General features: G+C 43.5%; 1 protein-coding gene across 11 annotated transcripts in view; it reads right to left on the reverse strand.

Moving 5' to 3' along the window:
* The window catches only part of Atp8b4 (ATPase phospholipid transporting 8B4 (putative)), a 204,028-nt gene that overhangs the window by 117,383 nt on the left and 71,928 nt on the right, over positions 1-14,717 (reverse strand). The gene's annotated exons all lie outside the window — the stretch shown is intronic.

Raw genomic sequence — 14,717 nt, forward strand, 5'->3', positions numbered from 1 at the left:
CTGAGAAGAGAACAGAAATATTCTGTTCACTAATGGAGTAGAATAAAAAGTAGAGTGGAGAGAAATATCATAGGCACATGACAGACTAGACGAGTCAGATGAGACTTTGTGACGACGGGAAATTAAAGGACAACTGCATGACCAATGAACAGTGTGGTGTCAGAGGCATTAAGTGATTCGTCCGTAGATTTCCAGTGAGTTCTGACACACATAGACAGAGGTCAAGACTCTGAACTATTGGCTGAGGGTCCGTGAAATGCCATGATCCCAATTCAATGCTGTTTTTATACAGCCTCTGTTGCCTCACAGAGCCCAGCTAGCTACACCCTCCTCAAGCTCTCAGCTAGTAAGTACAGGAACAGCATTACCACATCTCAGAAGTCAGGTGACTGGGGTAGCATCTAAAAGCTAAGACAGTGGCTCAGAACAGAGATCAACAGCTGCAACCTTTCTTTGAAGGTTGTGCATATAATGGTGTCCCATGCTCACACTGCACCACTTCCAAAAGGGTTGGGATGAATGGTGATAGGGCTCATTGGATCTAGCCCCAGGGTTACAAGGGAGTCAGGGTTTCCCACAGCCAGACAGGCCTTGCAGAAACAGACCACCTGCCGCTGGACATTGGATGTCAGACCCTGTCTTTGGAGACTCCTTGAAATGTAAACCAGCTTTGCTTTCCACACTGTCCTCATCCTGCTTCTTAGCAATCCCGCCTTTGAAGCAAAGACTGCTAGAACAAGATGGGTGTCCCCAGTAAGTCAAGGCAGCCAGGTGAACGCAGATGTGCGACTTTTCAAAACTAGCCCGGTCTACTCGCTTTAAAGGCTAAGAAATAGATTTAAATATTTATACAACTGTGAAATGTGCCTCAAACTGTCAACCTAGCTGGGTCATTTGGCTGAAAAGCTCAAAGAATTGTTCTTTAATGCAGATCCAAGTACATGTTGTTCTGGAAGTTTCTCGGCTGCAGCATTTTCATCTCTAGCCAAAATCTAATCATTTTTTTTCAGTGTCATGCCCTGTGTGCTGAGAAAACAGGAAGCCTTATGACCCTCACTTGTCATTCTCTTTAAGGTACAGGATATTGCTATTTCTCGTGGGGTCTCCTCCCTTGTAGCATCAGTGACATCTCTCAGAGGCAGTTATTGGACATATGATGGAGTGGAGAAGGACTTCTTCTGTGGCTCATGGTCATTACATTACTACCGAAATGTTCTGCAGTCCCTTTTGAAAGTCTCTGTTTTGGGAAGCTAGGACCACCTTAAGTTTTGTTTTGAAATTCTTTCTACACCTCCTACTTCTATGGTCTACCCTCTGGATGGATCCACAGAAAATCGTGAGTGCTACCTCTCCCTGAGAGCACAGCCTCACTCAACTGCCTCTGAAATGACCTACACCATGAACTAGCAGACACTCTGCCAGACAAATGACCTACACCATGAACTAGCAGACACTCTGCCAGACAAACGACCTACACCATGAACTAGCAGACACTCTGCCAGACAAATGACCTACACCATGAACTAGCAGACACTCTGCCAGACAAACGACCTACACCATGAACTAGCAGACACTCTGCCAGACAAACGACCTACACCATGAACTAGCAGACACTCTGCCAGACAAACGACCTACAACATGAACTAGCAGACACTCTGCCAGACAAACGACCTACACCATGAACTAGCAGACACTCTGCCAGACAAATGACCTACACCATGAACTAGCAGACACTCTGCCAGACAAATGACCTACACCATGAACTAGCAGACACTCTGCCAGACAAATGACCTACACCATGAACTAGCAGACACTCTGCCAGACAAACGACCTACACCATGAACTAGCAGACACTCTGCCAGACAAATGACCTACACCATGAACTAGCAGACACTCTGCCAGACAAACGACCTACAACATGAACTAGCAGACACTCTGCCAGACAAATGACCTACGCCATGAACTAGCAGACACTCTGCCAGACAAACGACCTACACCATGAACTAGCAGACACTCTGCCAGACAAATGACCTACGCCATGAACTAGCAGACACTCTGCCAGACAAATGACCTACACCATGAACTAGCAGACACTCTGCCAGACAAATGACCTACACCATGAACTAGCAGACACTCTGCCAGACAAATGACCTACACCATGAACTAGCAGACACTCTGCCAGACAAATGACCTACACCATGAACTAGCAGACACTCTGCCAGACAAACGACCTACACCATGAACTAGCAGACACTCTGCCAGACAAACGACCTACACCATGAACTAGCAGACACTCTGCCAGACAAATGACCTACACCATGAACTAGCAGACACTCTGCCAGACAAACAACCTACAACATGAACTAGCAGACACTCTGCCAGACAAATGACCTACGCCATGAACTAGCAGACACTCTGCCAGACAAATGACCTACGCCATGAACTAGCAGACACTCTGCCAGACAAATGACCTACACCATGAACTAGCAGACACTCTGCCAGACAAATGACCTACACCATGAACTAGCAGACACTCTGCCAGACAAATGACCTACGCCATGAACTAGCAGACACTCTGCCAGACAAATGACCTACACCATGAACTAGCAGACACTCTGCCAGACAAATGACCTACGCCATGAACTAGCAGACACTCTGCCAGACAAATGACCTACACCATGAACTAGCAGACACTCTGCCAGACAAATGACCTACACCATGAACTAGCAGACACTCTGCCAGACAAACGACCTACACCATGAACTAGCAGACACTCTGCCAGACAAATGACCTACACCATGAACTAGCAGACACTCTGCCAGACAAACGACCTACACCATGAACTAGCAGACACTCTGCCAGACAAATGACCTACAACATGAACTAGCAGACACTCTGCCAGACAAATGACCTACACCATGAACTAGCAGACACTCTGCCAGACAAATGACCTACGCCATGAACTAGCAGACACTCTGCCAGACAAATGACCTACGCCATGAACTAGCAGACACTCTGCCAGACAAGCGCCAGAACCCTAACAGGAAGCGCGCATAACCCTCACAGAGTAAGACCAGGATGGAGTCAGAGTCTTCTGAAGGAACACCAAGCAGATTTCTTAAGATGGGGAAAAGCAACTCCACTCTTACTATTAGAGTTTTGTAGGAAAGGTGCCTGGAGTTACTGGAAAACCATGGGCTCTGTGAGACGTCTTCATTAATCCTTTATTTAAGCTGCTATGCAAGAAGCAATGTGTATAATGCCATGTGTATAGGGGTCTGCACATTGTTTTTTGTATTCTATCTTATAAAGTACATAGGACATTACTCAAGAGAAACTTGGACATGTATCCAAGATACACTAAGGGTCATTGCTACAAAGTAGCCAAATTTACCAAATGAGTAAAAATCAATGAATACTCACAAATGATTTAAATTACTGGGTTCAGAACCCAGCTATTTTCTTTGCCCTTCCTGCTGCTACCACTACTGAGAGCAATGCAATGTCCCCTACAGCTTAGGGAAGAGATTTGCTTAAAAGATCATCCTCAAAATATTGATGAAACTGTTTGTGAGATTTCAGCTTATGTGGCGGCTGAAGCAGTGGATACGGGTGCTCCCAGCTGTGGCTGTGCGCATGTGCTGCGGAGGTGCCCAGTGGCGGCCGAAGCAATGGGCACAGGGGCTCCCGACTGTGCCTGTGCGCATGTGCTGCGGAGGTGCCCAGACTCGGTTCAAGGGATCCTGCATCCAGGCTCCGCGGAGGGGACCCGGATGGCCTGTGGGCTGTAAAAACAACACAACCCCAAGAACTTGACATTTTTCAACCTAACTTTTTCCTCCATCTGCAGAGACTCTCCCAAAAGCATAAGGAGTTGTAACCTATTCGTTTTCTGAAGTAAATTCACCTAATTGTTCTGGGATCCTCAGAATTCAAGATTTGAGGAAACCCTAAACTATACAGTTAGATACAATCTAGCTAGGTCTTCCTTGAACCAGATGTATTTAAAAACAGATGGGATAATAATGTATCCTTTACCTTAGTAAATAATCCAATTTAAAAAGAAAAAAAGTCACAATATTTAGATCTAGAAGATCCCATAAAACAGGTGGTATTTAAGAACCACGGGATTTAGAGAAACACTAGGACACCCCACTCTTCAGAACATGGGGAGTAGAGTTTAAGAAAAGGGGGGTTGGGGATTTAGCTCAGTGGTAGAGCACTTGCCTAGCAAGCTCAAGGCCCTGGGTTCGGTCCCCAGCTCTGAAAAAAAGAGAAAAAGAAAAAAAAAGAAGAAGGAGTAAAGAAAAGGGGGTGGCAGCAACTTCTCCACAAAAACTCTTATGACTTGGTCTGTATCTACTTTCTCCAGCAAAGACACAGTATGCTGAGGGCTGGATGCTCGGCTAAAAACCCCTGAGTTTTCAAGCCTAAGGTTGAAATAGCACCCAGCAGAGCTGCACAGCACTCTTGGCTCCACTGACTAAACTCAAAGGTTTCCCATAAGTCAGACCGCGACCCATCACTGAAGCAAAAGGGCAGAAGGTTCGCCTGTAAAATGGACCTTCAGCGATGATGGCATCCTTTCCAAGAGAATACTTCCGGCTTCCCATTAGTGATACTAATTCCAAGGCAGGGGAGGGGATTTCCCATGGAAGTCCTAAGGTACTAGAGAGTGAGAATGTAATTGTTCTCCCCCAATTAGCCAGTCATCCTTCTCACACCAAGCTCGGTTCCTTTAGTATTCAGCACATGCCAGCACTAGGAAATTCAGAAGTATTCCCTGATCAGAGAGACCTTTGTTCAATGCTATATCATCAGAATTTAAGCAAGTATTTCTGACGCCATTCAATACAGATTTCTTGAATAACTTCTAAATAGATTAAGGAATATAAAAATCAATATTCCAAACAATGTATTAAATAATACCATTCGCCTAAATATATAACATTTCTAGCAATCCACAATGTTTAGTGCCTACTTACTGCACCCCTGAGCACAGATCCCTTCACATGGGGAGTCACAGATAAAATATAAATGACACCCCATCACATGTGAGCTTCAGATACAGCATATTGTTTTATGTATACGCACACCTCCTTGTGATACTCGGGATGCTGGGTACTAAACATCATTGCCATGAGTCTGGGATTTGAATGTAAATAGTTTTAAATTTAGATTTGTCGCATATGGTAAGACTATTAATATTTAACTTATCTCCCTTAATCCTCATGACCATTCATGAGTTGGGCCCCGCTTCTACTCAGATCACACAGGGGCTCCAAGATGTCGGAATGTTTACTCTCTTTGAAATATCTATTTAAGATTCAGATACCCATGCACCTTGATACAGGCATCCCACTTAAAGAGCCGATCGTGTGGGATCTTAAACATGAGAGTACAAGGGTTTCACTGCAGCATCATTTACAGAAGTCAGCTAACAGACCACGGATACGACCATAGAATGCTTACATAATCGCAGATTATACGTATTCAGAAGAATTAACTGTCACTACCTGCACAGTCAGAAGAATAATGTAACCAAACAAAGATGACGGTGGGTCTGCATGCACTGCCATGAAACAGGATCCAAGTCCATTGTTAGGTTAAAAGGGAGTGTCCAGACCTGCCCCTGCACAGCAGGATCCATGGGCTGAGACAGGGGTCTTCCTATGCAAGCTTTTTTTTAAATTTTTTCTTTTATTTTTTGAGATTATATCATATCATTTCTCCCTTCCTTTTCTTTCCTCCAAATACTCTCATAGATCCCCTTCCTTGTTCTCTCTCAAATTCATAATCTCTCTTTTCCGTAACTGTTGTTGCATGCACATGTCTATGTATATGATATATATGTATATGTAGTATACATATGTGTGTATGTGTATGTGTACACACAAACATTTTCCTAAATAAAACCTGCTCAGTCTGTGTAACGTTATTCATATGTATGTTTTCGGGACTGACCACTTGGTTTTGGATAATCAGTTGCTGCGCTCTCCCCTGGAGAAGACTGCTTCCCCACTCTCAATATCCCTACAGTTCTCCTTAGTCCCTACAGTTCTCCTTAGTCCCTACAGTTCTCCTTAGTCCCTACAGTTCTCCTTAGTCCCTACAGTTCTCCTTAGTCCCTACAGTTCTCCTTAGTCCCTACAGTTCTCCTTAGTCCCTACAGTTCTCCTTAGTCCCTACAGTTCTCCTTAGTCCCTATAGTTCTCCTTAGTCCCTACAGTTTTCTCCTTAGTCCCTACAGTTCTCCTTAGTCCCTACAGTTCTCCTTAGTCCCTACAGTTCTCCTTGGTCCCTACAGTTCTCCTTAGTCCCTACAGTTCTCCTTAGTCCCTACAGTTCTTTGTGTACATTTGAGGCCATGTGAGCCTCCCTGTCCATGTTAGCACATCTGTCGGCATCATCCTCGTTTAGCTCCTGTTTAAGCAGCCGCATTGGTGAGACTTGTGGGTCGCTTCTGATATTCTTAGGAGACAAAGTCTCACAGGAAACCACCTAATCTTCCGGCTCTTAAAATCTTTCCTCCTCTCTTCCTCAGTGTTCCCTGAGCCTTTGGCTTGAGAGTTGTAGTGTAAACATTTCCATTGTTCTGGACATTTTGACTAATTGTGGTTTTGTCTAACAGTCTCCATCTGTCGCAATGAGAAGTTTCCTTGGTGGGTGGTGAGGACTACACTTATCTGTGGGCATAAGGACAAATATGTAGAGTATAGTTAAGGGTTGTGCTAGTAATAAAGTGGTAGTTGTAGATCTCCTCCAAGATCCATGACGTCACCAGCTGTGGGCGTTGGCTAGGTTTCCAGTACCAGGCATGGCTTTCCTTTTGTTGAGCAGGAACTAGAGAGCCGTTGGTTATTGCCAGCATATGTATGCCACTTCTGCGTGCACATATGTATGGTTATCTGCCATGCTGGTCCTTGCTTACGCACATACTTTACATACTTCTAGTTTGATTCTGTTGCCACGATAAACACCATGACCAAAGACTTGAGGAGAAAAGGATTTGTGTTATCTTACACGTCCAGGTAAAAGTCCTTCACTAAGGGCATGAAGTAAAGCAGAGACCACTGGGAGAATGCTAGTACTGGCTGGACCCCCAGGGCTTGCTCAGCCTGCTTTCTTATATAACCCAGGGCCACCTGTCCAGAGATGGCGCTGCCCACAGTGGGATAGGCCCTTCCACATCAATCATTAGTCAATAAGATTCTCCCAAGGACTCACCCTCAGGCCGGTCGGATGAAAGCAGTTCTTCAGCTGTGATTCCCTCCCTCCAAATGATGCTAGTTTGTATTAATTTAATAAAAAAAAAATAGCCCTCACTCAAGCCTTTAAAACCTCCATGAAGGCATTCCAGAGATGCGTGAGTAGTTGCCAGTGGTGAATGGAAACTCCAGGAACCAGAAAGAAGGCTTTACATCCATCCCAGACTCGGTCGAACAGCTCGGTTTTTTCATCATTACATCAGCTAACATTTATAGGTCAGTTGGTTTAAAAAAATAATGAGTGCTCCTTTAGATTTGTTTATTTCATGTATAGATGCTCCAGCTGCATTTATATCTTTGTACTACATGTATACAGTGCCCAAGGAGACCAGAGAAGGGCACTGGATCCCCTGGACCTGGAGTTACACGTGTTGTGAGCCACCATGGGAACTAAACCCAGGTCCTCTCCAAGAGCAGCCAATGCTCTTATCCCCTGGGCCACCTCTCTAGCCTATGAAAGCTTTCTTTGGGTTACATGTAAGTGGCAAGGCTTCCACTGGAACCCAACTTTGTCTGGTTATAAAATTCATGCCATTAATAATTCTGCATCCATTGTTCTTACTTTTCTTTCTGTGTTAAGTACATCCTACCTGCTCTAAAAGAGAGTGGGCCCTGAGGAGCTGGAAGAGTTTAAGTAAGATGACGGTGCACAGTCCCAGTATTCAACACCAGCTGGTCCAAAGATAGCATGCAGTCATGGTCTCCTGACATAGATGCTCACTAGACAGCAGGGGGCTCTGGTTCTTCTCAACTCCAGCACTGTCAGAATTGAGCTAGAATAAAGCGGATAGTTTGGCCTCATGCCTCTAATTATACTGATGAGCAGGATCTCATTATGCGGAGAATGAACATAACGCTCATAACTTTGGAATCTACTTCTTTTTTGCCACGTATTTGTCATCCATAGTCAGCGAGAAAAACTGATAGAGCTGGGGCATTGTCTAATAAAGGATATATTAACTTTCAGTCCTCAAGATATTCCAAGCTTCCCGCCATGTACAGTGAGCTCATCAGAAAAGTATAAGCCTGGACTTTATTACTGTGATCCCTCCAGACTTGTCTTCTCAGAACCATGACTTCAATCAGGATTTACTTGTGGTCATAAGTAAAATATCTCTCTCCCCGAGGCTTCCACCATTACGTCACTCGCATTTCTCTCAGCGCTGAGATAAATCACTTCGCCCGTGATCGCTAGATAATGCACCCTCCCATTGGACCATCCGCTTTGTCTCCTTAGCACCTCCGTTATGAGGAGAAACAGAGCTCGAGCTCATGCTGCCAATGTATGGACAACAAGCCGTGGAGAATCGCTCAAACAAAAACTAAAAAATTTTACTAAAGGACTCTGTGGAGGGTTACACCACAGGAGCAGCCTTGGTACCCGAAAATAGAACATTCTGTTTAGCGTGGATTAGAACCTGGCATGTGGGGGTTGGGGATTTAGCTCAGTGGTAGAGCGCTTGCCTAGCAAGCGCAAGGCCCTGGGTTCGGTCCCCAGCTCCGAAAAAAAGAAAAAGAAAAAAAAAAAGAAGCTGGCATGTTTTTAAACTCTTAAGCTTTTCAAGGATAAAATACTGGTGTCCTACTTATCACAGAAAGGGTGTAAAACACTAAAAGAGTGAGTTGTCGCAGGGTCACAGAACTCCCACTCGAGCTTTCCCATAATCAACTAATAGCTATGACCGCTTTTATTCTTACAAGGCACGTCATAAGGGCAGCAAGCTGATTTCTAGTTTACGTCTTTGAAGGGGCCACTGGTGCTCTCCGTCTGTGCGTGCTGGCTGCCTGGATGTTGTCCCATCGAGAACATGTCCTCAGTCCAATCACAGACTCTCTAGTGACTTGCGGTTCTGTGGTCAGTCCCCATGTTCTGTCTTATCCATCCCAGTTGACTGCCCTTCTTTGCTCACTGTAGCTGCTTTGAATCCAGAACAATAGATCCCTGTGGCTGTGTTGGACTTACTAGCTATTCCACTGTGGTTTAGAAGCAGCCACCAAAGACCTCCTGTTAAAGGGTTGGCCACAGCCTGTGGTACCACTGAGAGGTGAGGAAACCTAATTCATGGACCTTATAAGAGTAAGTCAGACCACTGAGGGACGATTAGGATCCAGACCCATAGCCCTGGCCCTACTATTGCTGCTCAGTGACAAAGTGAGCAGCCTCATTCTGCACATGCATCAGTCAAATTGTCTGAGCCTCACTCCAGGTCCCAAAACGACGGAGTCAACTGATCGTGGACTGAAACAACCCTCTGCCTTTTAACTTTATTTTCACATGTATTCTGTCATAACAGTCGATGGTAACTAACACAGACACACAGATCCTTAGTCGCCCCTCTCTCTTCCTGTCCTCTTCGAATCATTGACGCCTTCACTATTACCCTGGGTGCTCAGATGCTTTCAACTTCAAATTTGGCTTTGACCCCTAACTTTCAACATTCTCCACCTCTACGGAATTAATTAATTTCTCAACAGACCTCTGGCTTCTCCACCTTGGGAAAAACATAACGAGGCAGCCACTAACATCACCACTGCATGTCTCTTCCCCTCGTTACTCATCTCAGGCCTCAGCAAAGAGCTATGAACTCCTGATCACACACACTGGATGCTCACACACATCCAATGAAGTACTATTCTCTCATTATTACCTTCAAAACATACCTAAAAGTGTGCAGAGTAGATGATTGCAGAAGTACTGTCAATTTTGTAAATATGTAGCATCATGGGTAAATATATTTTTAAAATATCTTAAATAAAAATAAATATATTGGGGCCTGGAGAGATGGCTCAGCAGTTAAGAGCACTGGCTGCTCTTTCAGAGATCCTGAGTTCAATTCCCAGCAACCACATGGTGGCTCACAACCAGTTGTAATGGGATCTGATGATGCCATCTTCTGGTGTGTCTGAAGACAGCTTCATTGTACTCATGGAAATAAAATAAATAAATAAATCTTTAAATAAATAAATAAATATATTTTAAAGGCCTCTAACTACAGTACTGAGGGATCCAATGTTCCTTTCTGGACCCCACATACACATAAACACACACATATGTATATACTCATTCATATACATACATACATACATATACATAATTAAATCATCAAACAACACAAAATGGGATAAACACAAAAATATCAAGAAATTGATGACAGCTATCAGGAGGTAATATATAGGCAAAGATTCATTGTACTGTTCTATTTGTGTGCCTGTGTGTCTGAAAACCCAACGATGACAAATAGTTAGGATGATGATGATGATGGTGGTAGACAGATAGATAATTGAAGAGAGATAGATAATTGTTAGGTATAGTCGATTTATAGGTATAGTTGATTGATAGGTAAATTAAATATACATAAATAAATAGATAATGGATAGATTTATTGATTAGCTTTTGAAACACATAAATAATATAAATAAATAAATAGGTGATTAATAGATATATAGAAAGATAGATGATAGGTAAATAGATGATAGATAGATGTTATATCAATAATAAAGGATAGATAGACAGAGAGACAGACAAGCCTACACAGCTTACAGCCTTCACTGATGTAACCAAAGTCTATGACATTGCCATCTCACCTGGACATGACTTGTCTTCCTCTTGCATCCAGTATCTTTGTAGCATCCAGAGAATTTTCTGTTAACTGGACAATTTTCCCGTGGAAAGCCTCCATGGCCTCTCACGACTTATAACATAAAACTGAAATTGGTATTCTTCACTCTTACCTATAAGAATTGGCTCTTGACTGAGCACAGTGGCTCATGCCTATAACACCACCACTTGGGATACTGAAGCAGGAGGATGACCACAAGTTTGAGTCCAGCCTAGGTTACATAGTGAACTGAAGATCAGCCTGGGCTGTAGAAGGAGACCTTGTCTAAGATATGAAAACGACCACTGTTGGGGATTTGGCTCAGTGGTAGAGCGCTTGCCTAGCAACCGCAAGGCCCTGGGTTCGGTCCCCAGCTCCGAAAAAAAAAAAAAAAAGAAAAGAAAAAAAATGACCACTGATTCTTGTTTGTCCCTCAGAACTCCCATCCTTGATGGAGACCTTATCATCACCCAGCTTATTTCTAATCTAGGGCAAATCCTACTTCTATCAAGAGGCCATTATATATAATATTATATACCTACACGAGTGATCTGCCTCCAACCCCCACCCAGGGCATTCAACCCCAATAACTAACACCTCAATTCCAATTGGTGCTGACCACATGTGCATGGGTATGGAGCCATCTGCTGGGGCGTAGGGAACCTGAAATCACATTGTTTACTTAAACAACAGTCTTTCCCACTGGAAAGGGGGCTAAGGCTGTGTCTAGCCGCTTGTTTCTGCATCCGTAACATGTAGAACACACACCTGGCATCCTGTGAGTTTGGGAGATATTTGCCGAGTAGAGATTTGAGTGAAGTAGCTGTGTGTGTAGTCACTCATACTGTGTATCTATTTTGCTCTGGAGTAAAGGTGAGAGATACTTTCATACAACTATTCTTGCTAACAAGACCCTGAAACATTATAACAGAGATAATAGGAAGAATAGCAAGGAGTGATGGGCAGCGTGGGTGGTTAAAACACAAAACATAGCAGGTTGGACAATAAGAGCATTGTTTTTTAAATAAAGAATGCACTTCGGGGGGTTGGGGATTTAGCTCAGTGGTAGAGCGCTTGCCTAGTAAGCGCAAGGCCCTGGGTTCGGTCCCCAGCTCCGAAAAAAAGAAAAAAGAATGCACTTTGGAGAGTCAAACTGTACCTCCTATGAGATAGCTCATGTCCTTCTTAGGCTCCACTGCCTCTGGGATAATCTGTGTCTTGGGGTGCTAGCTGGAAAAGTAAGTGCATTTTACTGAATTCCACAAACACAGAGCACTCACTATTGTCCAAGCTTGTCCCCAGCGAGGGAGAAACCCAATGTGGTAACAGTCAGTTCTGAAAAGGCTGACAGGAAGGAATACTGAAGAAGACTGACTTCTACAACGATGTGCACGCGAGCCGTGGCAGCATTGGTCATTGCCACAGCAGCACAAAAAGACTCTAGTGAACATTCTACCTGCCTGGCACAGGCACTGGGGAGATGTCCAGGTAGAGTGGTACAAGAGGGAGTCCCTGGAAATGGGAGAGCTGGAAAGAAAGAACATGCTGCAGTTGTGTAAGGCCAGTGTTCCGGTGCAGCCAGAGGTGGTCCAAGAAAGACTATACCAGCCAGAGGCTTTCAGTGGCGTAGAGTAGGTGGGAATGTTTTAAGCTAGGAATGTATTTGAGATGTACTATTTTTCGGGAAGGAAATGGGGAGGAATATGCCTGGGAGCAATAGCTATTGAGGCTTGAGAAGCATCAGCCAAACTTTACACTAAGCCGGCAGAAATCCCAAGGTGTACAACATTGCTTCCCACTAGAGGAATTCTTTTAGAAGACAATATTTAAAATGTATCTCCCAGCAGAATAGAAAGAAATACAGGGCAATATTAGATGATGAGTATAAATGGGTAAGCCACACAAAAAAATTAAAAACAGCTAATAAATATGTTCAAAAACACCACCACTAGAAATCAGGTGGGCAAGGTGGGTCTGCACACTTAACAGCCAGGTTTTTAAGAAGCTAATACTCAAAGTCACGGTGACGCTGTTGGAAAACTACTCTCATCAGTTCAGACATGAGAGTGAGTTCACATAAACTTCCTGGAAATGAATTCAATAATATGTTTTAATAATGCCTCAGCCCTTCCTTAAAAAGGCTTCTCTTTGCAACAGAGACCGTTAAATAAAAATAAAACAGTTGATCAAAATGCTGGAAGTAAGGGACTGTGTTCCACCTGCCCCAACTGATAGCCACGACCTTAGTAAGCCAGCATAGTCCTCAACCATATTCTAAATATCTGTCCTTATGCCCACAATCAGTGTAGCTCTCATCCCCCATCAAGGAAATGACTCTTTGTAACAGATGAAGACCAATACAGAAAGCCATAACCAATCAAAATGCAGAGCTGTAGAGCCCAGTGGATACATCCCTAATTCAACTTCCCCACCTAAGGCTCCCTCCGGAATACCGCTGGGGATGGGCCAGAAAGACTGTAACAACCAGAGAAACAGGAAGTCAGCTGTGAGATTGTGTCTCCTAAAACTGTCATGGAAGCTACACCATGAAGTCTCAACGACACTCAACCTCAACAGGGACGATGCCAACATGCTAACAGGAAGGGGGAAATGTCATGGGCCCCAACCCCGCACAAGGGACTACAGGCAACTAAGAAATGCTGAGAGCAGGACAAAGTCTTTCCCAGGGAAGAGTCTCCCTATTGGTTATCCAACACAAGATAGTCCCAAAATGATATACATAAAAGTAACATCATATACACTGAGCAGGTTGTATTTTTATACTTGGGGAATATATATGTGTGTGTGTGTGTGTGTGTGTGTGTGTGTGTGTGTGTGTGTGTATGATATAAAAATTTAAATGTGATATATACATATATGTATATTATATATATCACATTTAAATTTTTATATTATGAAATTTAATAAAATAAAATGTGTAAATAAAATAAACCTTAATAATAATTAAAGTCAATTAAAGAAAAAGGCCATAACTTTGAGAGTGAGTGGTTGGGTACATGGGAGGGGTTGGAGGGAGGAACAGGAAGGGGGAAATTGTGCAATGGTGCAATTATATTTTAATGTCTAGAAATAAAAAACTAACACAATAAATAGTTTAAAAGAAAAACAAAACCCCTTGAATCTGCAGTTTCAAATCTCCACTGTTCTCAAATGTTCTCTACCACGATTGCTGAATACTATTTTCCTGTCCTTCATTGTCTCCCAACTCCAAGGTGCTTTGGTCCTCGACCTTAAAAGGAGATTCAAGAAGTGACACACTGCAGTCTGGAGAGAAAGGAAGAAGAAAGAGAAGGACGAAGAATCAGCAGTTAGTCTCTAAAACAGAAAGGGTGTCCCTGCCAGGGTGAGAGCAGAAAGAGGGGCAGCCCCTCAGCCACACAAATTAACGCACAAGAAAAAATAAAAGCCTTTTGAAATTTCCTTTTGTAATGAAGGGTTGGGTGTAGAAGAAAAAAGACAACCAAGAAAATGCTCACTGAGCTGTCCCTGGGGCCAGAAGCAGCTCAGAACCTGGGCATCTTGTGGCACAGGAAAGAAGGGTGCATGCCCCTTTTTTCTATTTTTAATTTATCTTTTTCTTATATCGTTAAGCATATATTATACTATTTGTTTCGTTAAACTTTCAGTGGGAAAAAATTATACGGAAGAAAGCAAACCGCCTTCCGAAATCAGGCACAGAGCAGTTTAAGTCTGGGCTCCGTTGATCCCAGACCGTAATTCTACTGTGCAAATGTTTAAAGAGACGACGCCCCTCGACCGCTGATGGAGACAGTAAACAGACTGCGATCAGGGCCAGTTAATTTCCAACAGACACTTAATAACTAAGTCT

Source organism: Rattus norvegicus, chromosome 3, assembly GCF_036323735.1.
Source record: "Rattus norvegicus strain BN/NHsdMcwi chromosome 3, GRCr8, whole genome shotgun sequence".
NCBI lineage: Eukaryota > Metazoa > Chordata > Mammalia > Rodentia > Muridae > Rattus > Rattus norvegicus.